The sequence below is a fragment of the Salvia hispanica genome, chromosome 5 (assembly GCF_029641045.1).
Source record: "Salvia hispanica isolate PSC_SH4W2 chromosome 5, Shi_PSC_v1, whole genome shotgun sequence".
NCBI lineage: Eukaryota > Viridiplantae > Streptophyta > Magnoliopsida > Lamiales > Lamiaceae > Salvia > Salvia hispanica.
In genome coordinates, this window is record NC_142696.1 from 10,551,403 (window position 1) to 10,570,830 (window position 19,428).

Below are 19,428 nucleotides of genomic sequence, written 5' to 3' on the forward strand. Positions count from 1 at the left end.
ATATTTCGCCATTTCTGAATTTGAAAATTGAACTCGTCCATTCCATAATAATAAAAGCATTGGGAATATTATTAGTTATGATATGGAATTAATAAAAATATAAAAGAAATAAATAAAAGCAATTGGATTGTTATTAGTAATGAATTAGACTAATTTCATTTTTAAAAACTTTATTATAAATAGAATTAATTTTAGTGGACACAAAGGAAATATTATGAATAAGTTGTTGTTTTAACTTTGTTTCGTGCAGTGAATTTTTTTAGTAGCCTTAGAACATTGTATTATTGGGTAACAAGCATAAATATCATCTTTTATGAATAATTTCTTAAATTTCACTGTTTTAGAAATTATACAAAAATACTAATAGTTGTAGCATAACCAAAGTCGTTACTAACACATTCCTTGAAGACTATGAATTTAGTTACACATGATAGAATAATCTAAAAACATAGTTTGAAGGGAAAACAAAGTAAATATAAGAACTAAAGCGATAAACCTAAAGGTAGAATCCTGTAGCCTTGATCTTCACTTGAATCAGTCTTCAACCTCTTGCACAGCGAAGAACTTTCAAATATTATGCTCTAGAATTATGAGGCAAAAAGCGTGTAAAGTAATGTATGAGTGTATCTGTAATGAAGAGGTTTGAGGGGGTATATATAGTGAATGGGTCGAATCCTATTGGTAGAAGGAAAAAGGTGGCTAATTTTGGTAAAATCTGGAGAGAAAATAGGTCAACTCGTGCTCCGCTTTTTCGCAGCGGACCGCTGCACCTTGGCCAGCGGTCGTTGTGCGTTGTCCGTAGCTTCTGCCCATTTGTGTAGCGGTCGTTGCATGTGATGTAGCGGTCGCTGCAAATTACACTTTCGCTGCCCCTCTTTAGTAGGTGATTGTTCCAAGCAAGTCCTTCCTTCTCGTGTCCAGTTCCGTGTCATCCATCCTGGCCAGTTTGCACTTTTTCTGCCCATACTGGCCAGTTGCACACTTTTTTACTGCTTTTTCACGTCAATTCCTTCTGATCCTTTCCTCCTGATTTAGTACCTCAACCTGCACACTTTAGCAACTATTTTGCAGATATTATCCAATAAAACACGTTATACTAACCAGTAACCAAGGCGTAGAACGAGACTCATCAAACTGCTCACACTTAACACATACTTGTCCTCAAGTATGAAGAAACAAGCCAAATAAAAATAATGAGTTGAGTTCGCAAGCCTGGTTACCTCCCCTGACCGACCTAAACTAAAAAGAACAAAAGACGCAACACTCTAAAAACCTTGACGCAAATAGAAAAAACACTAAAAGAAAAATTACACATAAACGAAAACACATTGAATAGGCTATATTTTCAACCATTCTTCCCTTCAAGTTTGAGTTCAATTCGGCTGTAAGCAGCCTCGAACATCCGCCGCCCCCCTTTTCCTTCCCAGCCAGTACGTTCGTTTGTCAAGATTTCCTTAACCCTCAGCCAAACACTAGATTCGCTCAGTCACTCATTCCTCACCGGAGATGTTAGGACTGTTTCTCTCAAAATGCTGAACCACAGATGCTTCGGACTTAGATCTCACGAGCAGCTCCTAAGGGTCTTTATTGGCTTGTAACGGGGCCATGGGCTTGTAACATTTGGGCTGGATGTTCCTAAGGCTCTATGGTTTAAAACAACACTACTTTATTCTGATGCGGAGGGGCTGTGTGTATTTGGGCGCTTGGCATCTCTTCTTGCTTGGCTTGTGTTTTTCATGATTTGGCCTCCAACTGGTCAGTAGACTCCTTTGTGGCTTCGCCACCCTTATTCCTTCTTCATCCTTTCTCTTTTTTTGGTCAAGTATCTGCGACCATTTTCTTCGGTTTTCTTTCCTGTGGCTTTGCCACCCTTATACCTTCTTCTATTTTTGGATCTGGAATTTTTTTTCCAGATCGATTTTCTCCTTCTTGCTTTGCTTTTCTTTATTCAGTTGGTCCCTTTTGTATGTCCTCCTGGGCAGTTGCCTCCTTGCCTTATGCCTTGCACACACACAGTTCCAGTGGCTGATGGGTTATTTCGGGGTATAGATCAGGTTAGAAAATAAGGTTCTAAGGATAGGTTTTTTTTTGTGGGGGGGGGGTTTCCTACTGCCCTTAGGATTTTGCTACACACGGTCACTTCACCCTAGACATCATATGGCAGCCACTCTTCTTTTTTTTGATATATTTAGCGGAAAGTAGTTCCACTTTTAGGCTTCTAACTCACCATTTAAGAGGGCTTTCGTATATGGCCTTAAGTTTGGGCTTTTCTCTCATACTCGCATCATATGTACTGACTAGGATCTACTGGGAGGGGCGGTTTCCATTGTTTAGCATGCTTTATTTCCATCAATCCCCCCCACCATCAATTCGAAACGGTTGAGTTTTAAGCCCGTTCATTCAACACATATCCTTAAAAAAAAACCTAACCTACACTGACTTACTAGGGACTGACTCGACACGCGACAACACATATATACAGTTATACTGGCCATTAGGTCCCCCTCCCACTTCATCCTTGCATGCCTTCAAACGAACTCAGTGAAGCGGAAAATAGGATGACCAGTATCAAACACGTAGAAACACAGAAAACACAGAAATAAAACACATAACACATGGAAAACATATTACATATGAAAACTTCTCACACTTAGACTATGCAATAGGCTAAGTGGGAGAAGAATAACTAACATAGAGAACACATAGACAAAGTAGAACAAAAACTAGATATGCAAAACATACTATATTAATAAAACATCCCACACTTAGACTATGCAATAGGCTAAGTGGGAGAATAACATTAAAGCACATAAATCATGCTCACACGAAATAAAAACATGCAAAAACATACTATATATCAAAAACTTCTCACACTTAGATTATGCAATAGGCTAAGTGGGAGAAGATATAATACTTAACCAACAAAAATCACATAATAGAATGAAAATTTATAAACAACCTAAACACATATATGGTGTAAACCCCAGCCTTCTCACACTTAGACTATGAAATAGGCTAAGTGTTGCTATCACAAACATATTAACACATAAACATAAAACTGACACACATAGAAAAGAAACTAAAAATTACGAAAATCTAAAAGAAAAACTAACTGGTCAGTGTGGGGGTATGTCATTGCTTCCTTCGGCTCCTCCTCGGGGTGGTGCCTTGTGTAGCTGCTGTGCTGGGTGTTCACTGTCTTTTTCTTATGATTCTTGAAAGTCCCAATGATTTTCCTCTTTTCCATGGGCCGCAGACGATGATTAGAGGGGTCTTTGCTCCTGATCAGTTTGGGCCATCGTTCCAGCTTACTGATGATAATGACCGTTAAGACCACCTTGAGATTCTTTGTCTCCTTTTGCTTTGCTGCCCCTTTCCTTTCTTCTTTCTTTCTTCTTGGTTGTATCTTTCCCCTTTGTCTTGCTTTTCATGTACGTCGGTTTCTGGTGCCGGTATCTCTTCCTGGGCAGTAGACTGGCGCTCTCGGGCTTCAATGACCACCTCCTCTTTTGGCCCTTCAGATAGGTTCTCCCCAGGTTTTGTAGGAGTCCCTTCTTCCTGGCTAGTAGCGGTAGGTGATTATGATTCTGTAATTGAGTGGCTTTCCTTCTGGGCAGTAGTCAAGTCGGGATTCTCCCTAGGTTTTGTAGGATCCTCCTGATCTTCATCGCTCGAAATCTCCATTGCCTTAGATGCAGTGGTTTCCCCTGTCTTCTTTGCCATCCCATGCCCGAGGTATCTTTTCAATACACGCGTCGGCCTCTGCTTCTCCTTCAGCTCATCCCTCAATACCAACTTCCACTTTACCGGTTCGGGTTTCGTCAAGGTTGACTTTTCTGCCACAGACTGGGCAGTAGGGACTTGTGGTTCCGTTTCCATCACTTTTTCGGACTCCGCCTTCTCTACTGCCTTGGCGGGTTCCTCCTCTGGTTCTCTTATCAGCTCTGCTGGGCTCTTATCTCCTACTGCCTCAGATGCGAGGTCCAGACCCTCAGCCATCTCGGCAGCATTCTCCTCTTCAGCTGCGGATATTGATTCTGATTCACTCTTGATGGTTGTGCAGCAATCTTCCTCAATGTTCGCATCCAAGTCAACAGGCAAGGCAGTGGTTAATCCTGAATGAGTGGTGACTGGATCTACCCCTTCTCTCCTTAGCCAGTTGGACTCGGTGTCTTTAAACTGCAGAACACAAAAAATAAAAAAAAGTTTATTTACAATATTTACACCAAAATTCTTAACAAAAGCACATGATACGCCATCCATCCCCGGCAATGGCGCCATTTGACAAGACGAGGTTTTTATTGGCGGCGACTCTTGTGTGTGCGTGTCAACTGGCCATGAGGGTGCCTAGACCTAGCTGTGTCGTTGGGTCTGTGCCTAAAACCTCTTGTCAACAAAAATACCTCAACCCACTTCTACTGGCTAGTATAGTGGAGTAAGGGTCGATCCCATAGAGATGGATGTAGGCGAAGTGCAATTGCAAAGACATTTTGGAAGGGTTGGTTAGCTACCACGCTTTTGGGGTTGAGTTCTACCTAGGCGTAAAATTAAAATGAGACTCTACCTATACTGACCAGTAGGTAACTAAATGCTTAATGCTATTGGATGTGTACATGAATGTGAAAGTTGGACACCTAGTTATGCATATGAGAAGCTACTAGACGAAACTTACTAAAAATGGCTACACAAAAAGTAAAGGGAATCAAAGGACATGCTGGCAGACTGGCTGCTGGGTTTGCAGAAAAGCTGAAAAAAGTGCAAGTACAAAAGCAAAAAGTAACAAAAGCAACATATCTTTGATTGTGACATTTTCTTCTTCACCAAGCTAAACTAACCAGATCTAACAAACTCCATTGATGAATGCTCAAGTTCAAAAATTCGTAAATGCAATATTTAACTTGAAATTGAGAACGAAAGCAAGAAAAACTGAAATTTACGCATACTGGTCAACAGGACAAGGTTACAGAAATAAGTAGAAACGAATTCCATGCATTTTTGAGAGATTTAAATCGATTAAAACTTGTAAACACTTAAGGAAAGATTAGATCTAACTAAGCTAGGTAGATTCAAGCACTTAAGCAACAGAAATCAACATAAAACTACCATGTTTACCAGATCTAGCTAACTAGAGAGATTTAAAGCAATAACAAAGCTGAAACTCAAATAAAACCATAAAAACTTAACTTCATTCAAACATTCAAACCAAAAGATGCTTCAAACAGATTAACTACTAAAATCCGAGACAAATGCAAGTAAAACAAATACTTAAACTAAGAAAGCATTAAAAGAAAGCATGTAAATGGCTGATGGCTTCTTCTGAAACTGGAACTGGACTACGGCGGCTGGAATGATTCAGGCATGATGACTCCCCGCCGGCTGGTGGCCGGAATCTTCATGGCAGGCTGCTGCATTTAGAGAGTGGAACTTAGAGCTAATGGAGATATTCTCCCACAAAGTGTTCTCAAAGTGATGATAAAAGTGATAAGTCCAAAGTCTCTTTATGTTCAACTCCTATTTATAGGGTGGCTTGCCCTAATTTCTAGGGTTGCCTCTTCATGCGAAACGACAACTTTGCCCCTCTTTAGTAGGTGATTGTTCCAAGCAAGTCCTTCCTTCTCGTGTCCAGTTCCGTGCCATCCATCCTGGCCAGTTTGCACTTTTTCTACCCATACTGGCCAGTTGCACACTTTTTTACTGCTTTTTCACGCCAATTCCTTCTGATCCTTTCCTCCTAATTTAGTACCTCAACCTGCACACTTTAGCAACTATTTTGCAGATATTATCCAATAAAGCACGTTATACTGACCAGTAACCAAGGCGTAGAACGAGACTCATCACTCTGGCTCACCTCTCTCTCTTTAAGAATCTCTCCGAAAGAGAGAAGAAGTGGGCGGGGTATTGTTATACGGTGTAGTTAAAGTCTAACACCTTCCTATCTTGCCCCAGTTCCGAATTTGAAAATTAAACTCATCCATTCATAAAAGTACAATAATTAGAATTATTATTAGTTATCATACAAAATTAATAAAAATATAAAATAAATAAATAACAGCAATAGGATTATAATTAGTAGAGAATAAGACTAATTTCATTGTTAAAAACTTGAATATAAATAGAGTTAGTTTTAGTGGATGGACTAAAATAAAGAAAATAACCTATCTTTTGGATGAAGGAAAAATATTGTAAATAAGTTGTCGATTTAAATTTATCTCGTGCATTGAATTCTTTTTAGTATCCTAAGAACGTTGTATTTTGGGTAACTGACATCTGTACTATTCTTTATAAATAATTAATTTATTTTCCATTGTTTGAGAAATTATACAAAAATACTAATACCAATTGCACGACTCACTAATCTTGCCACTTTTGATATTTTCCAAGCTCTGACTTGCCTCTTTGTCTTTAAGAATATCTCCGGAAAAGAGAATAAGTGAGCTATGTCTTGTTATACGGTATAATTAAAGTCCAACACCTTCCTATCTTGCGCATTGAATTTCATTGTTAAAAACTTGAATATAAATAGAGTTAGTTTTAGTGGATGGACTAAAATAAAGAAAATAACCTATCCTTTGGATGAAGGAAAAATATTGTAAATAAGTTGTTGATTTAAATTTATCTCGTGCATTGAATTTTTTTTAGTATCCTAAGAACGTTGTATTTTGGGTAACTGACATCTGTATTATTTGTTATAAATAATTAATTTATTTTCCATTAATTGAGAAATTATACAAAAATACTAATTCCAATTGCACGACTCGCTAATCGTGCCACTTTTGATATTTTCCAAGCTCTGAGTTGCCTCTCTGTCTTTAAGAATATCTCCGGAAAAGAGAATAAGTGAGCTATGTCTTGTTATACGGTATAATTAAAGTCCAACACCTTCCTATCTTGCGCCATTTCTGAATTTGAAAATTGAACTCGCTCATTCCATAATAATAAAAGCATTGGGAATATTATTAGTTATGATATGGAATTGATAAAAATATAAAAGAAATAAATAAAAGCAATTGGATTGTTATTAGTAATGAATTAGACTAATTCCATTTTTAAAAACTTTATTATAAATAGAATTAATTTTAGTGGACGCAAAGGAAATATTATGAATAAGTTGTTGTTTTAACTTTATTTCGTGCAGTGAATTTTTTTAGTAGCCTTAGAACATTGTATTATTGGGTAACAAGCATAAATATCATCTTTTATGAATAATTTCTTAAATTTCACTGTTTTAGAAATTATACAAAAATACTAATAGTTGTAGCATAACCAAAGTCGTTACTAGCACATCCCTTGAAGACTATGAATTTAGTTACACATGATAGAATAATCTAAAAACATAGTTTGAAGGGAAAACAAAGTAAATATAAGAACTAAAGCGATAAAACCCAAAGGTAGAATCCTGTAGCCTTGATCTTCACTTGAATCAGTCTTCAACCTCTTGCACAGCGAAGAACTTTCAAATATTATGCTCTAGAATTGTGAGGCAAAAAGCATGTAAAGTAATGTATGAGTGTGTCTGTAATGAAGAGGTTTGAGGGGGTATATATAGTGAATGGGTCGAATCCTATTGGTAGAAGGAAAAAGGTGGCTAATTTTGGTAAAATCTGGAGAGAAAATAGGTCAACTCGTGCTCCGCCTTTTCGCAGCGGACCGCTGCATCTTGGCCAGCGGTCGTTGTGCGTTGTCCGTAGCTTCTGCCCACTTGTGTAGCGGTCGCTGCATGTGATGTAGCGGTCGCTGCAAATTACTCCAGTGGCTTCGGGACCTTCTCGAGCGGTCGTTGGGTGTCTTCTGATTTTTAGCACAACTTTATCCGAAGCGGGCTGCTATAGGCGTAGTGGTTGCCGGGGCCCAGCGGTCGCTGCGACACATGCAGCGGGTCGCTGGCCGTCTTGAATGCTCCAGACTTCCATATTCGACTTTTTCCTATATTTTTAAGCTCTAATATGCACAATTCTCACAAAACATGTCAAAATAACAAAATAGATAAAAACATGTAAAATACGGACATAAATTGCGATTTAGACATTGAAAACAGACCAAATAAGGGCCTTAAAACAGTGCAAAATCTGAGTGTATCAGTTGCATGACTCGCTAATCATGCCACTTTTGTTATTTTCTGAGCTCTGGCTCACCTCTCTCTTTAAGAATCTCTCTGAAAGAGAGAAGAAGTGGGCGGGGTATTGTTATACGGTGTAGTTAAAGTCTAACACCTTCCTATCTTGCGCCAGTTCCGAATTTGAAAATTAAACTCATCCATTCATAAAAGTAAAATAATTGGGATTATTATTAGTTATCATACAAAATTAATAAAAATATAAAATAAATAAATAACATCAATAGGATTATTATTAGTAGAGAATAAGACTAATTTTATTTTAAAAAACTTGAATAAATAGAATTAATTTTAGTGGATGGACTAAAATAAAAAATAAACTATTTTTTGAATGAAGGAAATATTGTAAATAAGTTTTGATTTATATTTATTCCATGCATTAAATTTTTTTTAGTATCCTAAGAACATTGTATTTGGGTAACTGATACGCTCGGATTTAGCACTGTTTTAAGGCCTTTATTTGGTTTGTTTTTAAGGTCAAAATCACAATTCATGTCCATATTTTGCATATTTTATCTATTTTGGTATTTTGACGTGTTTTGTGTGAAATGTGCATATTTCAGTCTAAAAAGACAGCAAAAAGTCAAAGTTGAAAATTTGGAGCTTTTGAGACGCCCAGCGGTCCGCTGCAACCCATACAGTGACCGCTGGGCCTAACGACTGTTGAGCCAGTAGTGGTCCGCTCCGGAGAAAGTGTTGGGGTTTGGTGCCCCTTGCACAGCGGAAGATTTGTACAAAACAAATAAATCAGACGTAGGATCTATTTGACCGATTATGCGATTAATCAGTTCACATGTTAAACAGATAATTGCATGCTAGAACGCAAATAATTCATGCTTAGAAAATATAAATCCTAAAACATGATTTCTACGGTTTAGAGTTACCGATTTGATTCTCCAAAGAATCGTCGATTGCTTGCGCCTTCTCCACGATGATGATCTTCGATACTAGACCACGGATCTTCTCTCTGGTTCCCGAACTGTATCTCGATATCAGGGTGGGCTGATCTTATCAAAATACTAGGACTTAAGTAAAGAAGACAGAAGAAATCCTTTTGTGAATAGGTGAAGAATTCGAAATCCTCCACAGCTGGAGAGTTCGAAATTTTTGAAAAATTTGAGAATAAAATTTGTGATCATTATGTCTCCTTTATTCTCCTATTTATATTAAGTTCCTTTTGCGCCCAGACAGGGATCTATGGAAGGTTTTGGATATGGGCTCATCCAATTTACTTTTTACTAATTAAATTGAACCCACAATTTAATATAAGTTATAATTGGAATATTACGAGCAGCCACTACAGAAGTAATATTGAACTCTCCCCATCCAAATCCGAAATTACAAGTAATCCGGGTTTCCGTTGTTTATTATTTATTTCCCGCGCTTAAGATATAAATGTCCATTAATTAATTAATGTCTGCTATGGACTTAATTAATTAATATCTTATTAATTCCAAGAGTGGACTTAGCAAGAAACATTTATTTATTATTCATAGAGTAATAAAACTCCAACTGGCCAGTTTTCCGAATAATAAAACCTTGTTCGAGCTCCTCTTGAGGAAATTATCAAACGAGACTCGCCTCGCGCACGTTTCAACATAATAGCAATCCTAGCACCGCTAGATAATAATCACCACTACCCAATATATCAGGATTATTGGGTTGCGAAAACCCGCACCATTTGATAAGTCAAAGTAGTGCATAATCAATACCGTATGCTCAATGCTAACATATGTAGATTAAGAAATAGTATTTTATCAAGACCTAGTCTTTCAGTAGATAGCATAAAGATACGTCTTGCTGTTAGATCCGTTCAGTGCTATACCACACCAATGTCATCTTATTTCAGTAAGGCTTAGAAATATGCAGACTGACATTGCAACCTTTCACGATAGGTAAACAAAGCCTATCTAGGTTGTGAAATTCTTCTTTTTCTTTTGCAAAGCATTGCATAGATCTGACCGTGTTACCTTAAAGTGGATGACGCCCACAACCGGTCTACTAAGCAAAAGACTTAGACTTTGTTTACTTCTTATGCATTTAAATATTTGTAAAACATCTTATAAATGCACAAGAAAATACAATGTAATAATAATAGTGATTCTATTCGTGCGAGACTGCTCGAATAATACTGAATCGGGTTAAAAGTGGATTGTAGAATTTTACGTATACAAGCAAGATTCTATTCACGCGAAACTTGCTCGAAACATGCTTTTCAGTATACCAAACCTAACAATCTCCCACTTATACTCAAAACATGCTCTCGAGTATACCCACTGCCAAAAACTCTCCCACTTATACACAAAGCAGGTATTGATGCTAGATATATCGAACTACCATTCATTTCACAAGGTGAAAGAAGAATCTGCTTGGTTGTTCTCTGATTATATCTTTTTCACCATAATGTCTTTGCTGCGTACTTGATCTTTAATTAATTTCATCCCCATATGTGATTGCTTAGCTTAATAAACTCGTGTGTCCCTTGAGTTAGCCTTTACTAGAGTAATAAAAAAAAATACTCATAGGCGTACTCAAACTTACGATTAAAGCTATTAGGAAGATATTCCTAAGGTAAACACATATTCAGAGGATGACTTACTCGATCACTGATTAGTCATAAAACTAAGACAGTGTAACCCCAAGGACATTACATGAATGACTGGTAAACTAGAATATAGTTACTAGTCTTTCTCAAGCACTAGGGTATATTCATTACCTTAATCAAAATCCTTTGTCATGGTTAATATGATATATACTTGCTATGCATAAGCACAACTAATCTCAAACTTAGTACACATTATAGCATACATGAGACAACTATCTCCGAAACTAGTCTCATAATTTTTGATCTCACTAAGCGTCAAACGACACTTGACTAGAGACAAGACAATTCCATCTTGAGAGGTATAAACCTTTGCATGGAAATTCTAATGCTTAAATGTTCCAAGCAATGTGTGGATATAAGATTCCTAAGAGAATCTCAACATTATTTCTAGCAATCTTAAAAGGACTTAGATGCTAAGAATGTAATTAGTTTCTCTTAAATCATTTATCTTAAACTGGGTAGACAACCAGTTTCCTACGCCAGATGCCAATCTTATTTGTTTGCAACTTTTGTAGATTTTATCATCGTATTGTACCAATAATACCACATGTAATGCACTTTCAACTTCCTTGTGCTTACAGCACTGTTAAGGACACAAGTCAAATTCCAAATATTTGACAATTTAGATAAAACACATATACTATGATTTAGATGCTTGTCTAAGACCACGAAGGTCTATATGAGCTTCCAATCATGCGTTTCTTGCCCTTAATTACATATCTATTAGAATGTTCTAGTAGATGATTTCCTCAAGACTTCTATTTATAGAAGGCTGTCTTGACAATCATAATACATACATTCTAATTTATGTAAGTTCTAATAGACAATAGGATCGAATAAATCATGGCAAAACGATAGCGAGATGATAATTCTCTTTGGGCATAACCCATTGTCATTGTCTGGCCTTTTGAGATCCATGTTTACACTTGCAAATATACTAGCTCCCACTGACTGACACAGCCTATAGGTACTTTTGCAAGTCTTGTAAAACATGTTGTCTATCTTAAATTGTAATATGGAATCTATCAGTTGTTCAAAGATGATTATCCAAATTAACCAATACTACATTGTAGTTAAAGGAATTATGTTCAAGTTAATCTAAGACCGAGTCTTACGACACTCTTAGACCCAAGAACTTGTTGTGTTCCAGTGGAACGTTCCCTCTACGATGTGGTTCTTACAACCTTAGGTACTGAAGTTGATTTTATTAGTGCAAAAGTTTCTAATGGTATGACTTCTTGGTAATGTGAAAAATACGATATCTCTCTCTTTATTTTGAGAGTTATCACGCTGTTAGGCTTGTAGTTCATCTCTTGATCTTCATACAAGAATTATATCTTTGAAGATTACAGAACTTATAACCTTTACATCATTTGGGACAAACCTTAAAACATGCCTCAGTACTCAACTCCAATTTCTTGAACACGTTTCCAACACGTGTTGGAACAATATTACACCTTAAGATGTGTTAGACTAGAGACGCTCTAGTCCACAACTCGTGTTTTGCAGAAGGTACTGATGTTGGTAGTTTCTTTAATGTTTATCCCATCAATGATAAGATTTTAATGAGTACAACTCATCTCTTAATCAAACTTGTCTTAGAAAGACTTTGATTCCTTCTTACATAACTATCACATTCATTAGATGAATGCTTGGATTCGTTAATGGTGATTAGACTCCCACTATTGATCATAACCCTTTGCTCGTCTCCTTATGGTGTAAACCATTGAGACTTGCTAGTCTTTCTATGTTGCACTTCTATAAGTATTCTGAATCTCTTGAAAAATCAAATGATTCTAACTCATAGTGCATCAAATAGACTTTCCCAACTCTCAAGCTATTTAACGAAATGTTAAAATCTTGATAGTCTAGATCAGTTCGAACAATTTCTAAGTATTTTCTTGGCCTTAAGGCTAAGAGCCATAAATACTTTATCATTCAATGATTAAGAAGGTGATGTGTTTTTGAATACTCAACCTTGTCGCACTTTTATTATTTTAATACTATGATGCCTTAAGCATAAACCATAAAACAATAGTTGAACATTAATAGCTCCCACTGCAACAAAAACCTAACTGGATCAAGATCTCTTACTTAGAAGTTGCATTGTCATGTAAGTCATTGTCCTTCTATAAAATAGGTCAATCCAACTCACAAAGCATCTTTTCTCGCTTTAAACAAACTTCGATGACAATCCAGGCTCTCCCATTTCCATATCTAGTCTTTTGTTCAAATGAACTAGGACTAAAGAAAAATGCAGCCTTTATGAATTCGTCATCTATTATGTTACTTTCCTCTAATAGTAACACAACGACTATTATTCTGAAGATTTTCTACTTTTCAGTTAAACCTTCTTATAGTCATTTCTTGTTACTTTAGGCGATGACTTGTGTCAGAAACTATTTGAGTGATCAAAAGATCCTCAAAATGTCACTCTAGGATATTCCAATCGAATCATCTTGACAGATTCTATTGATATTCATCTTTCATCGTCATTAACCAAGACTTGTCGAGCCACTTAAAGGAAAATAGCTTGACCTTATTCCTCAAAGAGCTTGTCAAGTACATGCATAATGCATTCTCGAACATTCTTCGTGGAATTATGTCGAGGAAATGGTGGACATGAATCATTGAGTATAAACTCCAAGCTTTCAGTGATGAGGATTTTATCCATTTTCGTTTCCGGTCTACATAATTTAGGCATTCGAGTTTTCTTTCTTTAAGGATCGCAGACAAATATTAAATGACATAATGAAGATTTGGCAAAGAAACTTATTATCACATACTCATGCTCAATACATAATCACAAATAACCACGAAACAATTATGTATCTTACAACAGCAAAATTAATAAATTGTATCCCCCTTTGGAGGTTAATACGCATTAAAATTTTGACAATTTTACTGGTCACAACACCGACGCATTAAATTGTATCCTCCTTTGGAGGTTAATACGCCTAATGTTGCCTAAGCACGACCATCAGATTTAGCATTAGAGAAGTTTATTTCTACAACACACTCCCATAACAATGTTCATGTGCCGATAACAAAACCAAGCTATCTCATAAATTCTGATTGAACCTTGAAACTCGTAGTTCCTTAGGATTATTGTCCCTACTTTGCAGGTGGCAATAATATTGGGAACTACTTTCTAGTTCATTCTATTTATTATGTGAAAAGTCCGCCCTTATGAACTTACTGTTTTCGTAGGATTATTGTCCCTACTTTGCAGGTGGCAATAATATTAAAAAATCAGCTTCATAAAATTTGGCAGTCCAACCGATGGAGACCGTATACAACGCACTTGTTGTAATCATCACTTAGATATTTTTATATGGTTTTTGCATAATTATCACATAAGCAGATAAAACAGATAATCCACTTAAAATAGATAAACACCAAATAAACAGATAAATCCATTTAATGCATGGCATTTAAACACACAGTATAATTATCGACAATTATTTAATCTAGTCTAGTGAGAATCAATTAAATAATTAAGTTTTATATTGGATCATAATTATCCAAATTTATTTAGGATTTATGAAGATAGAGTTAACTATCTAAATCCATTTAGGATTATTCAAGATTTTATTTCGATAAAATCAAATCCTACAATTCAAGATAATGTTGATCTAGGATTATCATTATTTAAAACGTATTAGGATAGTACTAGATAGGAACATTTCCATCATAATCCTTAACATAAATAAAATCCAATCAACCAAGATTTATACAAATCTTAATTCTATTTAGAATAGACATCATGAATATATCAAACATTACTTAGGATTTCTTAGATAAACAAATTTATCTAAATCCAATTAAATAAGGATTTTCTTATATATCATTAACATCCTAATCTATCTAGGACATACATCCAAAAGATAAGGATAACTTGGATTAATACTTATTTTAATCCATCTAAGATTTGTCTTAATAGAATTAAATCTATTCAAATCCATAGGATAAAATAAATTAATATAAATGTTTATCCTAATTCATCTAAGATTTATCTTGGATTAAATCCATATAAATCCATAGAATACGATAATATTATATTATAATTGTTCAAATCTATCCAAGATTTATAATAAGGAACAAATCCATACAAATCCATAAGATAAGAATAAAATATTATATTATCACTATCCAAATCCATCTAGAATTTATCTATGAATAAATTCATATAAACTCATAGGATAAGAATAAAATAATATTTTTATCATCTAAATCCAACTAAGATTTGTCTAGGAATAAATCCATACAAATCTAGGACATAGATAAAAAATTAGATTGTCATTATCCTAATTTAACTAGGATTCATCTAGGAATTAAATCCCTACAAATCCATAAAATAAGGATAAAATCTATAATTAATCCATGATTTAATACAAAATCAAATCTTAATACTCCCTCCGTCCCAAGGTATTAGACCAACTTTCCTTTTTGGGATGTCCCAACATATTAGACTCATTTCCTTTTTTAGTAAAAAGCATCTATCTTATTTTATTCTCCACCTACTTTTTTCTCTCTTCTCTCCCCTACTTTTTCCCTCTCTCATACTTTACTCTCTCCACTTTAACTATTTAAATATCATTTCCTTAAATCATGTGCCCAAAAGAAGCGAGTCTAATACTCCGGGACGGAGGGAGTATAATATATAAAATCCACAGGATATATTCAAATCTAATTTCCAAAATAATCTTGAATTATTTCCAAAATAAATTCCAAGGGTAAGGATACCCTAATCTAAATTTGGAAAGAATCTTGATCGAACCATGCACGATTCCGGGCAGCTGCGGCCGGCAGGCTCCCCACTCGCATCTCCGGTGTGCCCTTTGGATTTCTCTCTCTGTTGCTACCGTTGCTGCGCCATCGTTGCTACTGCGACGTCACCTTCGCAGTGGCTGCGACAACAGCTTCCTCCGAGCCTGGAAACTGCCCACAAAAGTGCTCCCACTCGAACCGCTGTCGCCGCCGGCAACCCCCCGTGTCGCTGCACGGAGTCACCCATCCGCCGATCTGCTGGGCAGCCCGCGGTGCTTTCTGCAGCTGTGTCATTGCCGCAGCCGCCAGCGCCGCTGCATCAGCCGGTTGGAGATCACCGTGAAGAATCAGGTGAGACAGCTTCATCGTGATCGCGATGTTGCCACCAACGCAGCCATGAATCGTATTCTCACAATTCAAAATTAATGAATTCTTGCGGAATTTCGGCAACAGACTCCACGGTCAAGAAACATGAATCAATTGATTCATGAACAAACCCAAACTAATCAAGATATGTAATCATTACGCAATGATTGGTTTTTGATTCCATTTAACAAGGAAAATAAACTTTCCAACACATCATAGCTATTCTCGACGGCGTGGCTTGCCAATTCGGCAACGTCATCGTATAACCATTCTTCGTAATTGTGATAAAATAAGCAACCACACAGACCAACGAAGAAACTCATGCATTCAAGCAATTCACATGACATGAAATTAATCCACATAATCAGAGCCAAAGATTGGCTCTGATACCAATTGTTGGGGTTTGGTGCCCCTTGCACAGCGGAAGACTTGTACAAAACAAATAAATCAGACGTAGGATCTATTTGACCGATTATGCAATTAATCAATTCACATGTTAAACAGATAATTGCATGCTAGAATGCAAATAATTCATGCTTAGAAAATATAAATCCTAAAACATGATTTCTACGGTTTAGAGTTACCGATTTGATTCTCCAAAGAATCGTCGATTGCTTGCGCCTTCTCCACGATGATGATCTTCGATACTAGACCACGGATCTTCTCTCTGGTTCCCGAACTATATCTCGATATCAGGGTGGGCTTATCTTATCAAAATACTATGACTTAAATAAAGAAGACAGAAGAAATCCTTTTGGGAATAGGTGAAGAATTCGAAATCCTCCACAGCTGGAGAGTTCGAAATTTTCGAAAAATTTGAGAATAAAAATTGTGACCATTCTGTCTCCTTTATTCTCCTATTTATATTAAGTTCGTTTTGGGCCCAGACAGGGATCTATGGAAGGTTTTGGATATGGGCTCATCCAATTTACTTTTTACTAATTAAATTGAACTCACAATTTAATATAAGTTATAATTGGAATATTACGAGCAGCCACTACAGAAGTAATATTGAACTCTCCCCATCCAAATTTGAAATTACAAGTAATCCGGGTTTCCGTTGTTTATTATTTATTTCCCGCGCTTAAGATATAAATGTCCATTAATTAATTAATGTCTGCTATGGACTTAATTAATTAATATCTTATTAATTTTAAGAGTGGACTTAGCAAGAAACATTTATTTATTATTCATAGAGTAATAAAACTCCAACTGGTCAGTTTTCCGAATAATAAAACCTTGTTCAAACTCCTCTTGAGGACATTATCAAACGAGACTCACCTCACGCACGTTTCAACATAATAGCAATCCTAGCACCGCTAGATATTAATCACCACTACCCAATATATCAGGATTATTGGGTTGCGAAAAACCTGCACCATTTGATAAGTCAAAGTAGTGCATAATCAATACCGTATGCTCAATGCTAACATATGTAGATTAAGAAATAGTATTTTATCAAGACCTAGTCTTTCAGTAGATAGCATAAAGACACGTCTTGCTGTTAGATCCGTTCAGTGCTATACCACACCAATGTCATCTTATTTCAGTAAGGCTTAGAAATATGCGGACTGACATTGCAACCTTTCACGATAGGTAGCCAAAGCCTATCTAGGTTGTGAAATTCTTCTTTTTCTTTTGCAAAGCATTGCATGGATCTGACCGTGTTACCTTAAAGTGGACGACGCCCACAACCGGTCTACTAAGCAAAAGACTTAGACTTTGTTTACTTCTTATGCATTTAAATGTTTGTAAAACATCTTATAAATGCACAAGCAAACACAATGTAATAATAACAGTGATTCTATTCGTGCGAGACTGCTCGAATAATACTGAATCTGGTTAAAAGTGGATTGTAGAGTTTTACGTATACAAGCAAGATTCTATTCGCGCGAAACTTGCTCGAAACATGCTTTTCAGTATACCAAACCTAACAGAAAGTTGTGTTGAAACGAAGAACACGTCCAACGACCGCTGGGGAGCACACAATGACCGCTATCCAAGAGGCAGAAGCTACGGATCAACCTGCAGCGACCGCTGGCCAAGGTGCAGCAGCCCGCTGCGAAAACGTGGCGCACAGAATTGACCTACTTCCTCACCAAGATTTACCAAACTTAGCCACTTTTTACCTTATTTGCTGGAGCTCGAATTTTCCCCTATAAATACCCCCTCAAACCTCTTCATTAAGGATCCTCTTTTTGCCATTTAATTCTAAAGCATAAATTTGAGAGTTCTTCATTGTGCAAGAGGTTGACGAAGGAATCCAGATAAGATCAAGGCTACAAGGATTCAACATTTGGGTTTTATTGCTTTAGCTCTTATGTTCACTTTGTTTTTCCAACAATCTATGTTTTTAGCTTATTCAATCATGTGTAACTAAATTCATAGGATTCTAGGGATGTGTTAATAACGACTTTAGTAACAATTCCGTTTTGCAATTTAATATATGTTTTGTTTTTACTTCGTTTCTTCCCTAAGTTGTTGGATAATGCTTCACGTTTGAGTGACACATTCGGTGATGAATTAATATAACTTGCTTCATAGTCGTGAGAGGAGGTTGGTAGTTAGGTCCACTTAATAGACACTACAATTAATTTCCCTTAAAACGAAACTGTTAATTGAGAGTTAGTACTTTATAAGGGTCTTAGGAGCTTTTGGGAGTTACGGATTTAGGATTGACAACCCTAGTGTTAGTAATCTACACTTGTGCCGCATGTGCAAAACTTATGTGACTCGTTCTATCGAAGTATAAACTGTGCTAGGGTGTTATAGTTGGAATTTGTATAACCATAATTGTGAAGTATATTTCGTGCAATGAGTTCTTTCAGTAGCCTAAGAACATTATATTATTGGGTAACATACATAAATATCATTTTTTATATAAATAATTCCTTTATTTTCCACAGTTTCAGATATTATACAAAAATAGATCGTGCCACTTTTGTTATTTTCTGCACTATGAGCCTCTCGCTCTCTGAAGAATTTCGCCGAAAAATAGATGAAGTGGGTTGTGTCTTGTTATACGGTGTAATTAAAGTCCAACACCTTCTTATCTTGCGCTACTTCCGAATTTGAAAATTAAACTCATTCATCCCATAAAAATAAAATAATTGGAAATATTATTAGTTATGATATGAAATTAATAAAAATATAAAAAAAAATAAAAGTGATAGGATTATTATTATTAAAGAAAAAGACTAAAATAAAGAACATTGTATTACTGGTTAACTTGAATAATAATAAAATTAATTTTAAGAAGTATTAAAATATAGAAAATTAACTTTTTTCGGATGAAGGAAATATTGTATATAAGTTGTTGCTTTAAAGTTATTGCGTACAATGAATACTAAATTAATAAATATATATAAGAAATAAAACAAAAGCAAAAGGATTATTATTTGAAAAGAACAAGACTAATTTCATTTTAATAAACTTTATACTAAATTGTATAAATTTTAGTAGACAGACAAAATTAAAGAAAATAAATTAGCAAATAAGTTGTTGTTTTAACTTTATTTCGTGCAATGAATTTTTTCAGTAGCCTAAGAATATTGTATTATTAGGTAACAGACAT